Source organism: Acomys minous, assembly GCF_964271855.1.
Source record: "Acomys minous genome assembly, chromosome: 6".
Lineage (NCBI taxonomy): Eukaryota > Metazoa > Chordata > Mammalia > Rodentia > Muridae > Acomys > Acomys minous.
The window spans coordinates 78264632-78287848 of record NC_140487.1 but is presented as its reverse complement, the minus strand read 5'-3'; positions in this window follow the sequence as shown (position 1 = coordinate 78287848).

The following is a 23217-nucleotide window of genomic DNA, read 5'->3' as shown; positions in this document are numbered from 1 at the left end:
GTCTCTCTCTGTCTCTCTGTGTCTCTCTGTCTGTCTGTCTCCCTGACCCACTTCTCTGCAGTGTTCTGACATTTTCTGACTCTTCCCTTGAGATTTATGATGTAGATGTTGTTACTTTTCCTTTCACGGTGTTCCATGGAGTATCAAGGTTGATGGCACCTCACTACGCTCTGGCTGAAAGGAACGTAAGAGAGTTTTCTCCTTCATTTGCAGCACATCAACGGCTTTGGAGCACTGGGAAAGTGTCCCTTGAAGTTCCCAGAGGAACCAAGGACAATGTTCTATTGACCCTCTCAGTAGTCAGGTCACAACCCCCACCCCTGCCAAAGTCTCATTTCTGGGATGTCACCCTTCTGTGCCTAGGAATCTCAAAGGATAAAACGTGAAAGGGGTTTTTATGCTGAGCACAACTGCAGGCTTAGGAGCCAGTGTGCCTGAGACCTGGAATGTCTTCCTGGCTCTCAGCATGAGTCATGACTGTTTCCCCTGCGTCATCCTCTGCATGTGACTTTTCATCTTACATTCTGGCTGTGCTCCGGGAGGCTGTGCACAGCTCATGCCAGAGACCTGATGAAAGGTCACCCCAGGATGGCTATGTTGGGAGGTGCTCACTTAGCAGTGTGTGTCCTGAGCTATCTTCCTTAACTCTCTACCTTGCAGGGTAAAAGGAAGAAGAGGGACTCTAAAGGCACCCCAGATTCAGATTTTTGGGATTATAATATAACCAGAAGATTTTCCCCTCTGGACTGCTATAACTAGCAAGTGAGCCTCTGCCATCTCCTGCCAAACCCAAAATGGAATTTATGATGAGAGGTTCTTAAATAGAGTGATCTAGATCTATTCTATCCTGCTCAGGGAGACCCAGGCCAACCTTTTTCCAGACAGTTTCATTAAATACCATGTGAGAAGCCTCAGGGTCCTCCTGAGGGTGTGTAAGCGGATGATGCTCAGCCTGCAGCAGACTGGGTTTATACGTCATTTAATCACTTGTCTTGAGATATCACTTCCAGACACAGCTTGAACCTGGGCAGAGCAAGTTGAGGAGTTTCTTCTGCTGCAAACCCAAGTCCTCAGGGAGATTTTGTTATTGTTTCAATGTCATATTTTTCCATGCTGTTCCTGAGAGTCTTGATGCTTCTTACACACACACACACACCACACACATACACACACTAATGTACATCACTATACCCACTATACCCACACTCTCACACCCCCACAAACATACACACACACCATACTCATTCCCATCACATCCACACCCACCCCTTGCACAAACACACATATCCAAACATACATACCATACACATACACAAAGATATACACATATACATATACTAACACATACACATATCCACACCCACATAAACACACACAATACCTACACAAGCACACACACTCACACAATTTTAATGACCAAGTCTTTTTTTTAAAAAAATATTTATTTATTTATTATTATGCATACATACAGTGCTCTGCCTCGATGTACACCTACAGGCCAGGGCATCAGATCACATTACAGATAGTTGTGAGCCACCATGTGGTTGCTGGGAATTAAACTCAGGACCTCTGGAAGAGAAGACAGTGCTCTTAACCTCTGAGCCATCTCCTCAGCCACCCCCCCCCCCATCTTTTTATGTAGCTGTGACTGGTTTAGTTCTCTTTTATAACTCAGACTGGCTTCTGATTTGTGGTAATTTTACTGCCCCAGTTTCCTTAGTACTAGATTACCGGCCTATACCACCACACCTACCTGGAACTTTTTTTTTTCTGAGACAGAGTTTCTCTGTGTAGCTTTGGCTGTCCAGGACTCGATTTATAGACCAGGCTGGCCTTGACCTCACAGCGATCCACCTGCCTCTGCCTCCTGAGTGCTGGGATTAATGGCATGCGCCACCACACCTGGCGAACATTTTTGTTTTTGAACAATTTAAATAATATTTATTGTATTTTACCATTTAGGCACTATGGGAAATCCAATGATACTCTTTTTTAAAACAAACTGTATTTGAGTGTGTGTGCTGGTGCCCATAAAGTCCAGAAGAGGGCATCAGATTACCTGGAACTGTAGTTACCAGGGGTTGTGCACTGCCTGATAAAGGTGCTGGTAACTGAACCCAGAGTCCTCTGGAAGAGCAGCAAGGGCTCTTAACTGCTGGGCCATCTCTGCAGCCCTCAGTGAGAGCAGTAATTTAACTGCTCATTAGTGATTTGTGGCAACAGACTCCTACATGGTTCTTCAAGCCAGTGATTTCACCTAGAAAAACTGTTATGTACAAGAATGCTTTCAAGTTTGCTTTTCTCTCTCTTTCTTTTTTTTTTTTTTTTTTTTCTTTCTAGACAGTGTTTCTCTGTGTTAACTTGGCTGTCCTGGACTCACTTTTGTAGAGCAGGCTGGCCTCAAACTCACAGCGATCGACCTGCCTCTGCCTCCTGAGTGCTGGAATTAAAGGCATGCACCACCACACCCAGCTTCAAGTTTGCTTTTTAAAATATAAGTGTCCTTTAACACTTTATTTTTAAAATTCTCTTTATATGTGTATCTTATTTTAAATTTTTTCATGTAATACATTTTGATCATAGATTTTTCCCTCTCCTAATTCATTGCAGATTCTTCCCATTTCCCCATTTCCCCCAACTCTGTTATTTTTTCTCTCTTTCTTTGAAAAACAAACAAAATCAATAATAAAAAACAAGACCTTGCAAAAACCCAGAAATCAAAATAAATAAACAAAAGGCTAATAAGCCCCCCCACCCCAAAAATGCTCAAGTAAAGCAAAACAAGACAGGGCTACCAAAATATTTCTTTTCTTCTTTGAATTATATTTATTTATGTGTGTGTGTGTGTGTGTGTGTGTGTGTGTGTGTGTGTGTGTGTGTAGGCACAGGGATGTATGGAGGTCAGAGGACAGCCTGCAGGAATCTCTTCTCTCCTTCCACCATGTGAGGCCTGGGTATAGACTCAAACAGTCAGGCTGGGCAGCAATTACTTTTACCAGCTGAGCCATCCCCCATCCCACTGGCCCTAGTTTCAAGTTTGAGTAACAATAATATCCCCTAATTTCTTTTCTTTTCTTTTTTTCTTTCTTTCTTTTTTGTTTTGTTTTGTTTTGTTTTTTGTTTTTTTGTTTTTTGAGACAGGGTTTCCCTGTGTAGCCTTGGCTGTCCTGGACTCCCTTTGTAGACCAGGCTGGCCTCGAACTCACAGAGATCCTCTTGCCTCTGCCTCTTACTACTGGGATTAAAGGTGTGCACCACCCCTCCCAGGCCAGTATTCCCTAATTTCAATAGTTTTTCCAACTTCTTTTAAGAAAGAGAAATGGGATGGAAAGAAGAGGAAGCAGGATGAGTCTCTCTTGGCAGTTCTCCACATTTTCCCGGGAAGCCAGGCCATCCAAAGAGAACACCTTGCACCACTTTAATTAACTGAGACTCTGCTCTCTCTTTTGGAGCACCTCGCGCTTGCCCCAGACACTGCCTTTGCACTCAGTACTGTGCAGGGTAGTGTGCCCACTGGCCTCTGGGCAGCGTCAAGGCTGACTCTTCTGTGGCTCACCTGGTGCCCATGTAAGGTGTGCAGAGGGAGGGATGCGTGCTAAGTGTGGTGTGATGCTAGTGTTTAAACCTCCATGCTCTTAGTCTGTACAAAGTTGGTCAGATCCAGGCTAAAAGAGAGACCCGTGGGAGGTAAAATTGATTTTATGCACCTAATGTGTGGTTCTGTTCAGCAGTCAATAGAGAATGGTATCAGGTTGACTACTCTTCCAGATTCTGCTTTCTCTTTCCTGTGTCTTTTATTGTAGGCACTTGTGTATTAAAGCCATTTAAAAAATTGATTTGGGCTGGGTGGTGGCTGCGGCTTTGGTGCAAGCCTTTAATCCCAGCACTCTGGAGGCAGAGGCAGATGGATCTCTGTGTGCTTGAAGCCAGCCTGGTCTACAGAGTAAGTTCCAGGATAGCCAGGGCTACATAGGGAAACCCTGTCTTGAAAAAACAAAAACAAACAAAACAGATTTACAATTTTACATTTAAAAATATTTCACATGTAGGCTGTGTGTGGCATGTGCCTGACATGGTGCACATGTGCATGATTTGGGGGGAACTGGCTCTTTCCTTCCACCATGTGGTTTCTGAGCACTGAACTCAGTTTGTCAGGAACAGTGGCCTGGAGGCATCCCTTCAGGATTCTTTTTTTTTTAAATAGAGTTTTATTTATGTATTTTATGTTTAGCATGTATACCTGAATACTAGAAATGGGAATCAGATCCCATTAAAGATGGTTGTGAGCCACTATGTGGTTGCTGGGAATTGAACTCGGGACCTTTGGAAGAACAGCCAGTGTTCTTAACTGCTGAGCCATCTCTCCAGACTGGCCCTTCAGGATTTTTTTTTTTTTTTTGAGACAGGGTCTCTCTGTGTAGCCTTGTCTGTCCTGGACTCACTTTGTAGACCAGGCTGGCCTTGAACTCACAGCAATCCACCTGCCTCTGCCTCCTGAGTGCTGGGATTAAAGGCGTGCACCACCACGCCCAGATCCCCTTCAGGATTCTTAACAACAAATATGTCCTGGGTTATATGGGGCATTGTGAATGGGGCTATGAGGGATATAAGCAAGTGAATAAGTAGACCATTCCTTGCTTTCTAGAAGTTTACACTCAACAAACACGGCCAGATTATAGGCTCAATATATGGTTAACTGGACATTCTCCTGCCTACAAGGAGCTTTCTGTCTTGCCGCGATAAACAGGCAGAGAAGTAGATCATGACAACACCCACCACAGTTTGAAGTTTAGGGAGCTTCTTAAGATTAAATATATTCATCTTGATTAAAAATGTGAAGAGCGGGTATGTTTGAGATTTTGTAAAAATCGGCACCCCTATCCTAGTTAACTAGCCCGTGGGACCTGTTAGGGGAGTGGAGTCTGTCCCAGGAATAGCATCCATGTGAGATGTAACCAGGAGACAGGGAGGAAGGGGGAGGGAGCAAAAGTGGGTTGATCATTTTGAGATGACATTAAATTATCTTTTGACACCAGCTGTATCTTTTTTATAACAGAAAATGGAAACAAGTCTGTCCTTGACCTTCAGAAAGAAATTGACTTACCTAGCTTAACTATTCAAACAAACAACTGTGTACTCTCCTCAATTCCTGGGATGATTTTGATTTACTGTAAATGACGGGATTTAATGAACTAAATTATGCTATTTAAATGCATTTTGTGAATGGTACTGTAGTTTGTTACAAAGCATTATGTCTATGCTAAATTGTGCTGTAAACGATATGGTACGGAACATATGTGCTGTACTCATAATTTAACTGTTGTTCTGCAGGGCTTCTTGCTAGGACGTACCGGGAAAGAAACCTTTATTTACCTGGTGAAATGAAGGTGATATCTCAGCAAATCACTAGGTCTTGCTGACCTTGGCAGAATTACAGTGCTAATATTTTCACATGGATGAGCTCTTCTTGAACAATTTCTCTAATGTATATGGCAGAAATAGGCTTTCCATTATAACTGGGTATATATGGTAGATCTTCTCTTTCCATTTTTCCCCTTCAACAAACATTTACTGCAGTCATTGCAAGGATAATTCCACCTCCGCCGAGGTTCACGTCTGCTCCCAGCTTCTCAGTGCTACTGGTAATAGAACAAGAAGGTTTGTCCTGCAGGGGCACTGGTTGCCTTTCTGAAAGGACCTGAGTTAAACAGCACCCCACTTTACTTCTTTCTATCCCATTCAAGAAATAAAAAAAGAGACTACTCAGACTAAAATACTGCTTTATTATGGACACAGGCTACACTGACTTCATTAAGAGCAAATAGGCTTCCTAGCAGAGTCCAGCATCATGTTCCACTATTTTTACTATTATTGTTTTTTCTTTTTGGTTTCTGGAGATTGGGTCTCTCTTTACAGTCCTGGCTATCCTGGAATTTGCTATGTAAATCAGGCTGCATGTAAGATTTATAATGTGAAGACTTTGTGCTGTAGTCCTGGCTCTTCTGGATTCATTATGTAGATCAGGCTGCACATAAGATTTATAACATGGAAGAGTTTGTGCTTTTTGTGGATTGGCTTTTCTTGACCCAGATAGAACATACTCAGTTTTTCTTTACAAATTACTAGTTCGGTTTGAATGAATAAAAGATGGTTGGATTCTCCTTATAGGCAGGAAGCATTGGGCACAGATTAAAAAACCATTCTCCAATAACAGGAACAACTAAAAATATTTTATTTTTATTTATTGTTTTATTGTGTGCAATGTGTTTGTATGTGGCACATGTATGTTGATGGGAAGGGCAGAAGACAATTTGTGGGAATGGGTTCTTTTGTCCTTCTGCCCTGTGGGACTCAGAGAGAGAACTCGGGTCCTAAGGCTGAGAGACAAGTGCCCTCACCTATTGACCCATCTTTCTGGCCTAAGTGTAATTAAAAAAAAATTTAGTTTAAAAGTTCATTGCTAGTGGACCAGTAGGTGAGCACAGGAAACAGCCATTGCCACTAAGCCTAATGAAGGTCTAAGCTCTCTTCCTGGGAGCCACATGGTGGATTCTGAATACTGGTTCCTGAGGGCTGTTCTCTTACCTCTACATGTATGTGTGCAAATGTGAGCACATGCAACACACACACACACAGGCACACACACAGACCCACAGACACAGATACACACACAGATACACACACACACACACACACACACACACACACACACAAATAAATGTAAACAGAAAAAGTTTATTCCTAGAGAAAAATACACCACATTCTTCAACTATGTGGGATGATGCTTCTATTTTTCTACTGAGAGGCTCACCTTCACAATAGCATGGCTCTACTCATTTATGGTAAAAAAAAAAAAAAAAGCATTGAGCTAAGGCAGTGGTGGCACATGCCTTCAATCCCAGCACTTGGAGGGAGGGGCAGGCAAAACGCATGGTCTACCAAGTAGTCCAGGACAGCCAAGGGTACACAGAGAAACCTTGTCTTAAAAAACTAAAACCAAAACCAAACCAAACCAACCAAGCCACCAAAAAACAAACAAGAAGCGTTGGTTTTAGGGGCAACTATAAACAGAGGATCAGGAAAAGTTTGTTACCGTTTATATGTTTCTTCCTTTTTAATTACTTCTGCCTTTGTACTCTGTGGACACAGATCAAACCACAGCACTGGGAAACTCCAGGGTTGGACACTTCACGGTCTTAGTTCAGGTGGTGGTAACAATACCATAGAGTGGATGGCTTACCCAGCAGACATTTTTTCACAAATCTGGAGGTCCAAGATAAGGTACTGAGGGCTGGAGAGATGGCTCAAAATTTAAGAGCACTGGCTGCTCTTCCAGAGGTCCCGAGTTCAATTCCCAGCAACCACATGGTGGCTCACAACCATCTATAATGGGATCTAATGCCCTCCTCTGCCGTACAGGTGCACATGCAGGCGGAACACTGTATATGTAATAAATAAATAAATATATATAAAAAAAAAACAAGATAAGGTCCTGATAAATGTGGTTGGTTTCTGATGAGGCTTCCTTTTCTGGCTTATAGGTGGCTGCCATCTTGCTACATATCCTTATGTCCTTCTCTGTGTGCCCATCTATGGATGGACAGAGAGCAAGCTCTCTGGTGCCCCTTCTAGTAAGGATACTAATTCTACTATATGAGGGCCCCATCCTTATGATCTTATTTAACATTGATTAGCTCCTTACTAGTCCTATCTTTAAACACAGTACAGTGAGGCTCATGGCTTCAACATGTGAATTTGGTGGCATAGCAGATGAAAAATCAGTCCCCCAAGAACCTGAATGAATGACAACTCAAATGATCTGCTCTATTTCTCCTCTCTGTAAGAGAGAACGCATGCCTCATTGCCTCCTGAAGTTAGCAGTTGTGATGGCTGATCTTGGTTGTTGACTTTACCACATCTGGAATCAACTGAAACCCAAGATGCTGTATACTCCCCCTGTGAGGAATTTTTTTTTTTTTGTTACATGGTAACCTGCGTGGCAGAAGAGGGCATCAGATTACTTTATAGATGGCTGTGAGCTGCCATGTGGTTGCTGTGAATTGAACTCAGGGCCTCTGGAAGAGCAGCCAGTGTTCTTAACCCCTGAGCCATCTCTCCAGGCCTCTTTTTTGTTGTTGTTTGTTTGTCTTTGAAGACAGGGTTTCTCTGTGTAGCCCTGCTGTCTTGGAACTTGCTCTGTAGACCATGTTGGCCTCGAATTCAGAGACCCGTCTCCCTCTTAAACTCTGGGATTAAAGGATTATTTGAGTTGGTAAAACCTACCCTAAAAGTGGGCAACACCTCTGGTAGCAGCCTAGATAGAAGGACATAGAAAAAGGAAACTGTTTTTTGCCTGCTTGCAAGTCCATGTGTCCTTTGTCCCTTGGGTATATTATAACCAGCTTCTTTGTCTTATAACAGAGGCTGAAGACCAACAGCTCTTCAAGAATCATTCTGTTCGTTTAGGGAACCCTGACAAATATGGCAGTATATCAAATGAAACCATGAATGATAACTTGGTAAGACAGTTGTTTTTTTTTTTTCTATTTGATTTTTGTTTTTAAGATTAAATTAAGTATATATCTGTGAGTGCTTCTGTGTGTGGGTGTGTGCACGTAACTTCAAGTACCCAAAGATGCTAGAAGACAGTATTGGATCTCGTGGAAGTAGAGCCACAGCTATGAGATTTCATTCGGTGCAGAGAATTGAACCCCAGGTCCTCTGGGAGAACATCATTTGGCAACCAGAGTTTATAATAAGCCTATCTTCTAGCAAGAAATTGGAGTTCGATTTATTTTGATGATTTTTGTTTGTCTGTCTGTTTGCTTCCTGGAACCTGGGAACCTTCTGCCTCAGCCTTGAGTGACTGCCAGGATCACAGGCAGGTGTGCCTGTCACCACATCGAGCACTGACAATGCTTTTGAAGTAGAGTTTATCCTATTTTATTTTATTTTTTATCAAATGCATGAAAGGTTAAGAGATGAAATCTAGAAAGGTTAGGTCTCTAACTGAACTGTAAAAGGAAATCATAATATAGGCAATGGGCAGAGAAAATTAAGCCAGTGGGAGAATGTTCTCAGCCTAATGAGATTACCTCTGAATGGAGCAACTTGGAATTAGGGGTATGCAAATGGCTGGTTAATTTTGATGAGTTGCTGCAAGGAAAGAATGACTTTCTGTCTTTTTTCCTGGGCTGTGTTTGGCATTTTCACCAGTGATTCATTTAACATGTCTCCTGGTAATATTCTGTCCATGTTTACTGCAGAAGCAGGGATAAATGCTACAGTTGGTGTTTTTAAAATACTGTGGGTAGGTGAAATGGCAAGGCTGGTAAAGTGCTTTCTCTGTGAGCCTGAGTTTAATCTCCAGAACCCGCTCTGGAAGAAGAGCACCAATCCCTGGAAGTTTTCTTCTACCATGCACATGTATGTTATGGCACATGTGTGCCTGCACACACACACACACACACACACACACACACACACACACACATTTAAAAACTGAAAATATTGTAATGATATATAAAATAAAAAAACCAATCTGACCTTGGTTTTGAATTTGATGAAGCCAAGGATAACCTTGAACTCCCAATCTTCTGGCCTCTATTCATTTTGTTTTTACAGTAGCTTCTTAAAAGGATACTTAAAAATTTTGTTTTTATTAATGTGTGCATGTGAATGCAGTTGTCCTTGGAGGCCAGAAGATGGTGTTGGATCCTGCTGGAGCTGGAATTATAAATTGTTGTGAATCACCACGTGGGTGCTGGGAACTGAACTCAGGTCCTTTGCAAGAGGAGCTATCTCTCTACCCTGTGCTTCCCCCCACTTTTTTCTTTTCTTCTCTTTCTTTCTGTGACATGAAGATCTGCTCAGGAGTAGGACCCACATGAGCCTTATCGGGAACATGGAAGTGTCTATGAGAGTCACTCACAGCTAGAGGAGGTCATGTGTGTTTGACTGGCTGCCATGAGTGGGTGTGAAAGGAGCAAACAGGATTTTCTGCAAGAGCAACATGAAGTTATAATGCCATAGAGTCTATATTTTTATGAATGCCACAACCATAGAATGTTGGCTGCTTATTCTAGCACAGGGCTGACATACAGCTAAAAGCGAAAACTGAAAGAGACAGCTTGTCATTAAAGAGTTACTCCTGTCTCCTCCTAATCCTTCCCTTCCTCCTTGTTTCTCTCCTCTTCTCTTCTTTCTCTTCCTTCTTTTTTGGAAATAGAGTTTCATGTACCCCAGACTAGCTTTGAACCTGATGAAGCCAAGGATGACCTTGAACTCCTGATTCTCTGGCCCCTGCCTCCCTACTGCTGAGAGTACAGGTATAAGCCACTGCACCTAGTTTAAAGTGTAATGAATTTCTGAGATATGTCCTCACAACCAGAATGATACACTCACAGATAACAAAACCAAGACATATTAAAGGACTTGTTTGAAGCCACCCAGGAAATTAGTGATGAACCTGAACTCATCTCCCAACAGCCCAACATTTCCTATATACAAGAAAGATAGTGGGGCTGGGGAGATGGCTGCTCTTCCAAAGGATGTGGGTTCAAATCCCAGCACCTACATGGCAGTTTACAACTGTCTGTAACTCCAGTTCCTGGGAACTTGACACTCCCATACAGACATTCATGATGCAGAATACCAATCTAAATAATTTTTTTTAAAAGTAGCAAGTGTAGTCATTCCAGGGAGGACTGAGACAAAGAAGTTTTCATGAATGACCACTAAGGCACTAGAGTTACAGAACAAGACCATATGAATGCTGAGACAAATTTAAATAGTAGGTGGCTTTTTAAATTTTTTGGTTTTATTTATTATAATTGTGTGCATGTGGATGGAGATCAGGGTAAAACCTGTGGGAGGTTTTCTTTTTTCTTTTCTTTTCTTTCTTTCTTTTTTTTTTTTTTTCATTCTACCATGTGGGTAGAACCAAACTAGGTTGTCAGGCTTGGCAGCAAGTGCCTTTACCTGCTGAGACTTCATACTCACTCCTGTTATTGAAGTTTTGAAAATTAGAGAAGCTTATGACTCAACCTAAGAGGTTTAAATATTACTCCAATTAATCAAGTGTTAGACCAGTAGAAAATATAGTCCAGATGTATACCAGATTTATACCTGAATATGATTAGATGATTTAGGCATAATCCTAGTGTGTAAATTTAGGCATAAATCTGGGCTTGAGTAGGGAATGAGTCACAGGCCTGCAGCATTCCTGTCCTTTGTCACCCTGGCATTCTCTCCTCTGGGACCCTGTCTCGTGAATTCCAGCCAGCTTGGGTTGCTCAGGAGTCTCCCACAGTTACTTTTCCTTTTCTTAGCAGCCTATGTTTTATTCTTCTTATTAGACAATACGTGAACATTATTCTTGTTATTATTATGTATTTTTCTAGATTTCAAAGCTTCTTTATCTTGGCCGGTGTGACATCCTAAAAGTAAGGCTATGTCAGGACTCTCAAGTGAGAAGAATGGCTTCCAAATTCCTATTCGTACACCCTAGAAATAGTACTATATTTAAAGGCATTTGTGTAAACAATTGAAATCTTTCTTTGGGGAAATTAAAACAACAGGACTTGATTGCATAGCATGATTTTGTATTTTGCAGATGTTAATATTTAATCATATGCAGAGCCATTTAGCTTAAGTGCATTAATGTAACTCATTTAAAAGAGGCCAGTAATTGTCCTATTAACTCCCAGTCTGGATGTTATCTGCTCTACCCTGCTGGCGAGGCCAGAGGGGGACTCTTCTATTGGCACCCACAGAGATTGCTGTGATCTGTTGAAAATCCTGTTAAAATCTAATTACTTAGGAGAATCAGCCAGGGAATATCTAATGAGCTCAAGGAAACCCACTAGGAGGATTTCAGTGCTACCAGCAACTGAGTGCTCCTGTCTTTCCGTTACACCAGCAGCACGTGGGCACAATAGCGGGATTAGAAAGTGTGCTTCTTGTTTGCTATAGCCATGAGGCACAAGTTTTCCTGGTGGGTGAAAATAACTTAATTTCCTATGAAGGAGAAATGATGAGGCGACGTCTAAATAAGTACAGTTCATTTCCTGGCAAATTTTTGGTTCTCATCATCAGGTGCTTAAAAGAAGTCTGTACTGTGTCTAGTGAAACCGCTGTGTGGGGCAGGAGTGCAAACACTGTGACCCTAAACTTTTGAATTTTTAATCTAGAATGAAAAACATGTTCATAAAGAAACTCAGAAAACATGATTCTCTACAACTCCATCAGAACACTGACCAAAAAAACCCCCAATGTATGAAGAAGAGAATACACCTTACTGTTTTGGTAAACATTGCTGTGGGAATCTTCGCGTGCCTTGCCTTTCCTTGCTTTGGCGATTAGCGGTGACTCTCTCTGTAGCTAACCCAGCCCGGTACTTTTCCACGGTTGGTGTGTTCGCCTTCTGCATGCTTAGGACTCCATTCCGTAAACTTAGATGGCTGACATATGCATGGGCTGTTTCAGGGGACGAACTTTGGCATTAGATCTGAAGTCCTATTTCACACTTAACATGTTCTTCAACTTTCCCAGACTCAGTTTGCACTTCTATACAATGGGGCTGTAACTACATCCAGCTCTGTGTGCAGTGGGCTGTGAGGGTTGTGTGAGGAAAAGCATGCAGAATGCTTAGCACAGTGTCTTCCATGCTATAGGAGCTCAAGAAATGATGGTTATTTTCAAAGACTAATTAAATTTTGGAATATGAAAGAATTGTGAAACCTAAGATTCATTAAAAACTAATGTAGGGTGAATTTCTATTATCCTAATGTACTTCTATCATCGTGTTCATATGAAATTTGTTGAAAAAATTAAAATGGACCTATTTTTAGTAGCATGTCCGTGAGCTTCATCCAAAGTTTATCAAGGTTTTAGTCAATGTATCATTTTATAACGTGGATTGATGATGCCAACAGATGACACCAGAAACAAAATGTGGTTTGGTGATACATTATCTAGAAAAATCCCTGTCTTGATGATAAATTATTATTGGAATATTATATAAGATTTTAATGATTGAGGAGAAAAAAGACTATTACATATTATTTCAACAATTAGCAATGTAACTATTATTTAAAATTATTATCTGGTCTATGGAACTTGGCAGTTGAGATTCTTATTATGATGTTGCTCTTATTTCCTGTTGTTTGCTTACTGTCAAAGTTAGATTTTTTTCTCTTTTGCCTAAAATATAGACAGAAACAGTGTTTTAAATCAGACTAGTTTGCCGCCGACATACAGGTTCCCTTACTGCAGTGATGCTATTCATTGCAATTCAAGGAGGAGGTGATTTTGGACTTAACATTTGTTTTTTTGGGGTTACTTATTAGTTCATATAGCAACCTTATGAAGTAGCTATACTGTACAGCATCATGGGAACGAAAAGAAACACAGGGTTTTTTTTTGTATACCTGCAATTGCATTGCATTTCTAGTAAGAGAGATATACAGTTAAGTTATAATGTACATTGGAATATTTCAACGAAATCATATTTGCTTAGTATAACTTGCTAATATTTCATAATTTGACAATTTTCACAGACTGGTTTTTCGCTGAAATGTTTGATCAAGATACTTGTTCAGGGATGGAGAGAGATGGCTCAGCAGTTAAGAACATCGACCGTTCTTTCGGAGGAACTCGGTTCAATTCCCAGCATGCACATGGCAGTTTACAACTGTTAGTAATTCCAGTTCCAGGGGTTCTGACATCCTCATCCAGACATACATGCAATCAAAATATTAATGCACATAAGGTAAAAATAAATAAATCTTAAAAAAGGAAAAGTAATTGTTTTATAGGGGGAGATGTCAGAATTAAATGAATTTAAAATGACTGTCATTAAAACATTTTATATTTAATAGGTGTTCTAAACTTATTTTATTTAAAGAAAAACCCTCACATTTAAAAAAGGACATATTTTTCTTTTTATGTACATGAGTGTACTACCTGTGTGCATGTGCCCATGGAAGCCTGAGAGTTTAAATCCTCTGGAACCGGGATGGTTGTGTACTGCCAGGTTGGTGCTGGGAATACAGCTTGGTCCTCTGTAAAGGCAGTAAGCACTCTAACCACAGGACCATTGCTCCAGGCCCTGTGTGGCACAGCGTACCTGTGGAAGTCAGAGGGCAACTGTTGGGAGCCAGGTCTCTCCTACACATGGGTTCTGGGAGTCTGTTAGACAGGAAGCCAGGGTTGGTCTACAGTGCCTTTATCTGCTGAGCCATCTCATTGGCCCTGGTTCTGAGACAGGATCTCATACAACCAGGCTGGCCTTGAACTCAGAGGCAAAGATGACTTTGAATTTCTGATCTTTCCAAATGCTGAAGTTATAGGCATGTACTTCCAGGCTAGTTGAGGGGCAGCAAGCCATGAAGGCTCTCCAGCCATAAGTGGGATTAATGCCCTTTTAAAAAGAGATTTAACCACAGTCCCACAAAACCAGACAAAACCCAAACCAAACAACAACAAGAACAAAAAAAAAAAAAAAAAAAAAAAAAAAAAAAAAAAAGAAAGAAAGAAAGAAAGAAAAAATCCAAGACAGAGTTAAAACTAGAAAAACATTGGCTTTCTAACTTCCTTCCTAACCCAGCTTCTGTCTTTCCACTTTCTCACCTAAACCTCTCTTTCCTGTTCGCTTTAATATATCAAAATGTAATCCATAGTTAAAGTGTAAAGTTCATTGAGACCTATAGACTTAGGGTCTGGGAAAGCATTTGTTTATGTGTCATCATTATTCTGGCTGCATAATGCTTTTCTTTGCAAGTTTTTAACAATAAAGTGATGGGGGCACTTGAGGAACACCTGGCCCTTCCGTTGTTTCTGCCCCCTGAGGACTTGGCACTAGTCCTTCTGCCTTTAAAGACTGTGCAGGGTGAGGATAAAGTGTCCCATTCATGAAGTAGAGTACCAGCCTTTTCCCACAAGCTGAATCTGTTGGTGTCTGGATTCCAGATTTTCCCAGCCTGGACCTTAAGTAATTCTGTTACTTCTAAATTATTCAGGCTCAGGTGTTTTATTACAGCAGTCTCAACAGGTCAAGGACAGGGATGCAGGGATGCAAGACAAGACAGGCCAGGAGAAGAATTAACACAATCATTAGTAAACACAATCATTGGATGAAACTGTTAACTCTGCATAAGTCGTTGACAAAGTGCTTAGACTGCTGACAGCTTATAAAACTACCAGTTAATCTTCGCTGTGCTGGGAATTCATATACATAACATGAGTAGGCTAGCTCATCTTTGTTATCAGAAAACATATGCAAATATATAGATTAAAAAATAGCAGAAAATATTACTTTGACAACCAAAGTAAAATCGGTCACAGAAAAGATGAGCTTTCTCCTCCTATTCTTTAAGTCCTCTTTCAGTAAACTTTACATGTCTAAGCCTTGGAAAGTGTGCAGTTCTGGGTCCCGCCTTTCCACGGCCCCATGGCTTTGCCTGGCACATGGTACAACACATTAATGCAGCAGTAACCCCACTCCACTGTGTGTTTACATTTCTATCTGTGTTGACTCTCTCGCACAAATCTAACTCACCGGGGCTGTTGAGCTTCCTGTTTGAAAATAGACCTCACGAGTGGTGCTCGGTGGTGCACAGCTGTATAATCCTAGTACTCAAAAGGTAAAGACAGGCGGACCTCTGTGAGTTTGAGGCCAGCCTACTCTCTACAAAGCAAGTCCAGGACAACCAATGCTTTACAGAGAAACCCTGTCTCAAAAAAAAAAAAAAAAAAAAAAAAAAGACACCATGATTTCTGAAGATGAGTTTGTTTTTGTTCTGTTTTTTAATTATCTAAATTAGCTGTTATCTGATCATTATTTTTCCCTACAAAAAGAAACTTTCCACCTGGCCTAATCTGATGGGCTTTTTGTTGTTGTTGTGGTTGTTTGTTTTTCTTGACCAAAAATCATGGTAAAGTTACTTCTATACACCACAGCTTCAAATATTTTGTTAATATTACTGTTTTCTAGACTTACCTCTACCTTTCTATCGGTTTCTCTTTGATCACTATTGGGCCTTGCTTTCTCCACTGCATTGTATTTTATTACAAAAAAAAAAAAATGCCTAATATACCTGTCACTCCAAATACTAAATTACATTCTTTTCAGTGTCAATGAGTGTGGGGTCCAGTTAGCCAGTTCTAGCAAGCTGTGCTATCTGACTTCTTAAAGGACATTTATGTATCAGGGGACAGCAAGTAGTGTTCAGTTTTGAAATTTAGATGTGGTTTGAGGCAATATCAGTTTCTTTCAGTAATAGAAAGTACAAATGTGACTTGTTTTTATTGTTGTTCACAACTTGGAAGATTTCATTAGACTGCAATTTAAAAATTATTGCTGTGTTTACTCTGCAAACTAAACTTCAAGCCCTATTACACTCAGTCTGATTTATTCTGCTAATAATGCCCTGGAATAGTTGAATAATCTTTAAAACAAAATTACATCTCTCCAGGAATTTATTATTATTATTACTAAATATTTGCATTTTTATTTGTTTATTTGTTGGTTTGTTTATTTTGTGGGGAAAATGTGTGACACAGCACATACGTAGAGGTCAAAGGACATCTTGTAGAAGAAGTTGGTTCTTTCCTACTGCACAAGTCCGAGGCAGTAAACTCATGATGTTAACCTTGGGGGCAGACACCATCCACTGTGCCAGCTCACAGTTCTGGAGAAGTACTATTCCATCTCCAAAGAAAACACAATATGTGCAGTTGTGTTCCACCCCCCACCCACCCAAAGCTAAAGAATTTCCTTCTTTTACTTTTTAAAAAATAAAGCAACTTCATTGAGCTAAGCAATTAAGATGAAGCCCTAGCTGTTCAGTTTCACATTATTTAATTTGCCTGCTATGTGCCTGCTAAAGAGGGACAAAGTCTGGTTCTCTATGCAAGTAGCAGAGGCCTCAGCACTCAGGCTAGGTGTCCTGATCAAGCAACTCAAACAAGTGCTTCCTGAATGTAGTCATCACTGCTTGACAGCAAAATGAGGGGGAAAAAAAGGATAACAGAAACTTTGCATAAAGCTACATTTATTGAATTAAAAAAATATATAGGTTTTTTTGTTTTTCCTTTTAACATAGCCACTCTTTTACAAATTATAATAAATGATGTTCCCAGTGCTTCTATTTTTCCAAAATGAATAGCCAGCACTTCTAGGTGACAACCCCTACCCTCAATTATCTGAAATGTTCTTGAAACCTAAAAGTCTTGGATACACCCCTTATTCACATAAACCTGTTTTCTTACCAGTTGAGTAGCCAGTAAGGATTCTTACACTGTTCACTTAGGTTGAAGACAAAACAAGACACAAGTGCCTAGAACTGCCCTTGGTACTTTACGGATGCTGCCAGCATCAGTTCATTCTGAAAAATTGGTGCAAGCCTAAAGGTTGTACAAGTGTGCTCTCAAGTACCACGGTATATGTATGGAAGTCAGAAGCCAACTTTCAGAAATCGGTTCTTTCTTTTTACCCTGGGTGTCCAGCAAATTGAACTCAGGTACTCAGGCTTGGCAACAAGCTCCTTTACCTGCGTAGCCACCTCATCATCCCTGTCCATTTTTTTCACTGTGGAGAGGGAAGATAGTAAGTGCAGACCCAGGCACTCCTTGGCACGTAGTAGATGACAAATAAATATTATTTTAGTTTATGGGATCCTAAAGTAGAAGAGTGTTGTTATAGGCAGATGGTGCATTTATAATAACCACAGTTAAGAAAGTGAGGCATAGGCCGGGTGTGGTGGCACACACCTTTAATCCCAGCACTGGGGAGGCAGAAGTAGATGGATCAATGTGAGTTTGAAGCCAGCCTGGTCTACAAAGTGAGTCCAGGACAGCCAAGGCTACACAGAGAAACCCTGTCTCAAACAAAACAAAACAACTAAACGATCAAACAAACAAACAAAAAAAGAAAGTGAAGCATGGACCAGCCTAAACAGAAAGTGGTGATTTTAAATTAGCCCATGGGGCCTGCCATCTTTCCAGCAAACAGACACAGGAAGTCCCACCCTCCATGAATCCTACAGCTTCCTCCCAGTAGTTTGTGTCACGTTCCCCATAATTTCTAGACTATCCATCTTGGGTGAAAAACCTTTGTATTTCTCTTCTTAAATTTCTGGACCCTGAGACAAAATATCCTGTCCCGTGACACATCATCTGCTTTGGGTGCTGTTGGTAGTAGCATAATTTCCCAGGGTAACAAATGTGCTGGAACTTGGTCCCTGCGTCTAGTGGCCTTATTTCTCCATAAGAAGAGTGCTCTTCACCAAAGAACAACTTCCCACCAGGGAAGCGTGACTTCTTTAATAGCATGAGCCCCAAACAGAGGTGCATGGAGAGGTGAGGGAAGAAGAGCCCAGCCAGCCAGAACCAACAAAGCTAAGCTGGTACTTAAGCAGTGGCAACTGCTGCAGCCACTATCCCTTCATACCCAGCAGTGAGGTGTGATTCCTCTTACTCTTGTATGAAAGATGAGAACGGCCTGTTCACAACCTGGCTTTTGTTACCAGGATATCTGGCTGTTGGCAAGACTTGTCTGTGTTTACAGTACTCTCTTCTCACTTCATCCCAAGGGATACATCACAAGCCCCATTCTCAGGTGCGGGTCTGCTCAGTTTATTTGCGTACTTTTAAAATTTTCCTGGTTCAGTTTTAATTCCTGATCTAGTTTTCATTGGAAGGGCACTTGACTGAACCACAAAGCTTCTTTGAATATAGATAATCTGAGTTCTATTTCTGGTTTTGTCACTTGCTTATTACTGTGCAAACTTGGCCAAATGATTTCTCCCTTCTGTGCTACAACTCCCCTGTCTGGGAAATGTAAGAGTTGGTCCACAAGGCCTCTGAATGCCCTTTTGGCTCTTACTCCCTGATTGGAAGCCAGAAACTCACAGCTTGCAGGCCTGTCTTTCATGTTATACATAACATATCATCTTTCCTTTTGTAGTGATAAATTATGATATGAATATTAACTATTAATGATAGAGGAGAGAAACAACATTATTTCAGCAATTAACAGTATCATTATGGTTTTAGAATGATTATCTGATTTGGACAGAAAACTGTTATCTGGCTTACTGAGCTCAAGGGAAACTTGCCTCGCAGGTGTTCAGTACTGGCCTCTCTTGGAAGGGAGAGTGATTTTGCACCTGTTTCCCTGCAGGTAACACTAATCTTTTCTGCTGCTTGTGTACTTCCTATTGTGTGAGTGAGGATATTCCTTACTGCAAGAAATGAAAACCCATTCAAGACAACTCCATTAGAAGCCCTTCCCTCATTCAGAAGTGCTAGCCCCAAAGCTGTGTCTTTCAGATGGCTTTGTGGCCTGGAACAAGATTTTTCTCTGTTTCTCAGGTAGGCTAGGTGCTGTTCCAAACTCTCAGGCCTCAGAATACAGCATATAGCAGTGTGGCTCTTCTCAGTAAGTGTCACCAGTGGGTAGATTTTCATGCTGCAGTTTTAGGCTGCAAGTCCATGGCCTCTTCTATCTTGCCTTCTCGGGGCCCCAGAGACTTCTTCTGCTGGGCCCTCTCATCTCAGCAGCCAAGGGGAGTAGGATTATGGGGGATCATGGAGGATCAGGGCATCACTGCTACTGGCTAGACTCAGTTAGACAGCTGTAGCTGTCTGAGAGTCACAAGCGTGGAGTAAGGACAGAAGGAGGAGGAACAGTGTGCTCCTGGGCTCTCCCACAGACTCTCTGTCTCTTCCTTCTCCTGTTTCATTCTTCACCATATTCTCTCCATGTGGAAGAAAAAAAAATGTATGCAGGCGGCACTGACTAAAAGCATCCCAGCTTTGCCACATGGAAGAGAGCATTGTTGTTCTTAACTTTGGCAGGGGAAGAAGGTCGTAGATGAGGATGCAGGCCAGCGGGATGGGTCTCTCCAGCTGGCCAGCTCAGAGCATCGTCTTTGAGTAACCCCTATCCAAACCATAAACATGAATTACCCCAGAAAGAGGTTTCCATAACCAAAACATACTGATAAAGATGCTGTATAGATAGGAAACTGTTTTGGCTCAATTTTCTTAACAACTATATTTTATTATAAACTTACTAACAGAGTGTACCTCACTTACAGCCCGACTAACCCAAATAATAAGAAAAGGAGATTAAAGAACACAATAATGAAACCTTAAGGATATCAGTTCCAAGGAACGATTCTCTCGGCGTAGTCAGCAGGACCTCAGGAAACCACCGATCCTACCATAGTTGCTGCTGGAACCTGGAGCAACCAGAACCTGAAGCCTCAGCTGGAGTCCAAAGCCTCGAAGCCTTCCTTCCCTGGAGCAATTCTCTCTAGGAACATCTCTCGAAGTCTTGACGAACAGCTAAAACAATCCCAAGTCCTCTCTCCCCCCAAGCCTCTTGTTTTGGTTATGTTTCTCTCTCTCTCTCTCTCTCTCTCTCTCTCTCTCTCTCTCTCTCTCTCTCTCTCTCTCTCTCTCTCTCAGAGTCTCTACTAGGATGTTTTCAGCTGGCAACATCCAAGCTCCACCAAGAAGTGGTTCGACTTCTAAGGGGATAAACATCTTGCTCACTCACTAGGCTGTTCCCACATCCACACTTGGGATCAACACAAAAACATGTTTATCTCTCTTACATCAAACAGGATTCTGTGACTATTAGGAATAAGATATAATTCAATTTAATAATATCTCTGTGAGTGTGGTTTTTTTCTAGGTTTTTTTATTTAATTAATTTATTCAGATTACAACTAAATTGTTATCCCATCACTTGTATCCTCCCATTCCTCCCTCCCTCCCACTTTCACCCTAATTCCCCTCCCCTAGGTCTAAGACAAAGAGGGATCTCCTCCCCCACTATATGGTCATAGGCTATCAAGTCTCATCTTGGTAGGCTGCTTATTCTTTCTTTGAGTGCCATCAGGCCTCCCCACCAAGGGGAAGTGGTCAAATATGGGACACTAGAGTTCATGTCAGAGTCAGTCCCCCTTTCCACATAGCTATGGAGAATGTCCTGTCCGTTGGGTAGATCAGAGTAGGGGTTTGATGTTTACTACTTTTATTGTCCTTGGTTAGTGCAGTAGTTTGAGCAGCCCCCTCTGGGCCCCGATCTCCCCTTCATGATGTTCTTCTTGTAGGTTTCTAGTACCCTCTGGGTCCTTCTTTTCCCCATCTCCTATATTTCTCTTGTGAGTGTGTCTTGTAAGTTATTTTTTCTTGTTGCTCAGGTCCCCCAAAGTCATTTCTACTGATACAGGGATTCATTGGTCTTACCAAATAGAGAGGTTTTGATGATGGGACAGTGTGTTTGAGTAGAGGTGTGTGAACATCATTCTGAAAACATTCCAGAGGCACTATTGCCAATATAATTCTGTTTAGCATATTGTATATTGTGCTATCTAGTTTTATGTCAACTTGACACAGACCATAGCAATGTTTCTCAACCTTCCTAATACTGTTACCCTTTAGTACAGTTCCTCATGTTATGGTGGCCTCCAACCATAAATTTATTTTGTTGCTACTTTATAAGTGTAATTTTGCTACTGTTCTGAATTATAATGCAAATATCTGATATGTAGTATATCTGATATGTGACTCTTGTTGAAGAGTCATTGCATTCGCACAAAGGGGTTGTGACCCACATGTGGAGAACCGCTGGGCATCTGAGAGGAGGGAACCGCAATTGGGAGTGTAGGCAAACCTGTAGAGCATTTCCTTAATTAGTGGTTAATGGAGGAGCACCCCATTGTGGGTGGGGTCACTCTTGGGCCAGTGGTCCTGGGTTTTATAAGAAAGCAAACTGAGCAAGCCACGGGGAGCAAGCCAGTAAGCAGCATTCCTCCATGGCCTCCGCACCAGCTTCTACCTCCAGATTCCTGCCCTTTTTGATGTCCTGTCCTGATTTTGTTCACTGATAGACTATGACATAGAAATGGGGATCAAATAAACCCTTTCCTGCCTGCTTTGCTTTTGGTCATGGTGTTTCATCACAGCAATAGTGACCCTAACTAAGACACTGTGGAAGAGAGGAGGGGCTGGGGACGGAGCTCTGTGGGTGGAACATTTTGCCTGGCATTCATGACAACTCATAAACCTGGCCTGGAGAACACGTATGATTCCAGGACTTGGGAAGTAGAAACAGGAAGATCATAAGTTCAGGATCATCTCAAGGTACATCACCAGATTAAAGACATCTTGACCTACATGATGTTTCTGTTTCAAAACAAGCATGGTAGGGAGAGATGTTTCATAGAAAATCATTTACGGTAGAATTTCCTGCCCTTGATTGGGAAAGATGCCTCTGCTTGAGTGGATACTCTGATGCCTTCAACTCAGATGAAAAGACTAGGGTGGTTTCAGTGCTGGGGAGCCAGCTGTGTGTGGCTGGGCCTCTTGCTTGTGTGGGCCAAGTTGACTCAGAGGAGCTTACAGGAAGGGTTCTTTCTATCCTTAGAAGAAACAAGGGATTTGATTAATAAGCCTGTGTTAGGCAAAGAACCTGGGACTGATGTCCCTCAATCCAGATTAACCTAAAATTTAGAAATCACAGCAAAACTGAGTGTGATGGTGCAAGTTTGTGACTATAGCTCTCAGGAGGCTAAGGCAGGAGGATTCTGTGTTAAAGGCCAACCTAGGCTACATAAGCAGATTTTCTTGGGAAAAGACTCATCACAATATTCAAGCTAGAAAAGCTCTCATTCTGATCATGAAAAGAGAGAAAGAAATCTTTTTTTGTTGTTGTTTGTTTTCAAGACAGGGTTTCCTGGACAGCTTTGTGCTTTGTAGACCAGGCTGGCCTCGAACTCACTGAGATCCACCTGCCTCTGCCTCCCAAGGGCTGGGAAATCTTAAGGAGGGGAAAATAATGGGAAATGAAATATGAGGGATGTGAACACAGAAGGGGAGTGGGAGCCAACTGGACTAGGACAGGAATCAGGAGGTAAGTAACAAAACAGGCCTCACATCCTTATGGTAAAAACTGCAAAACTCTGACAAAAAGAAAACTAAAAAACAAATTTAATCCATTTGCAAATACAAAACCAATATATGAAAATCAATTATACCTGTATACACTAATATGAACAATCAAAAAAGGACACCAGGTTAAGAAGACTGAAAATCACCAAGCATCACCCACATATACCCCGAAAGAACAAATGCATGAGAAGATATAACATGTTCATGGATGGGAAGTGTAATGTTATCCAAAATGATCTATGACTCATAACA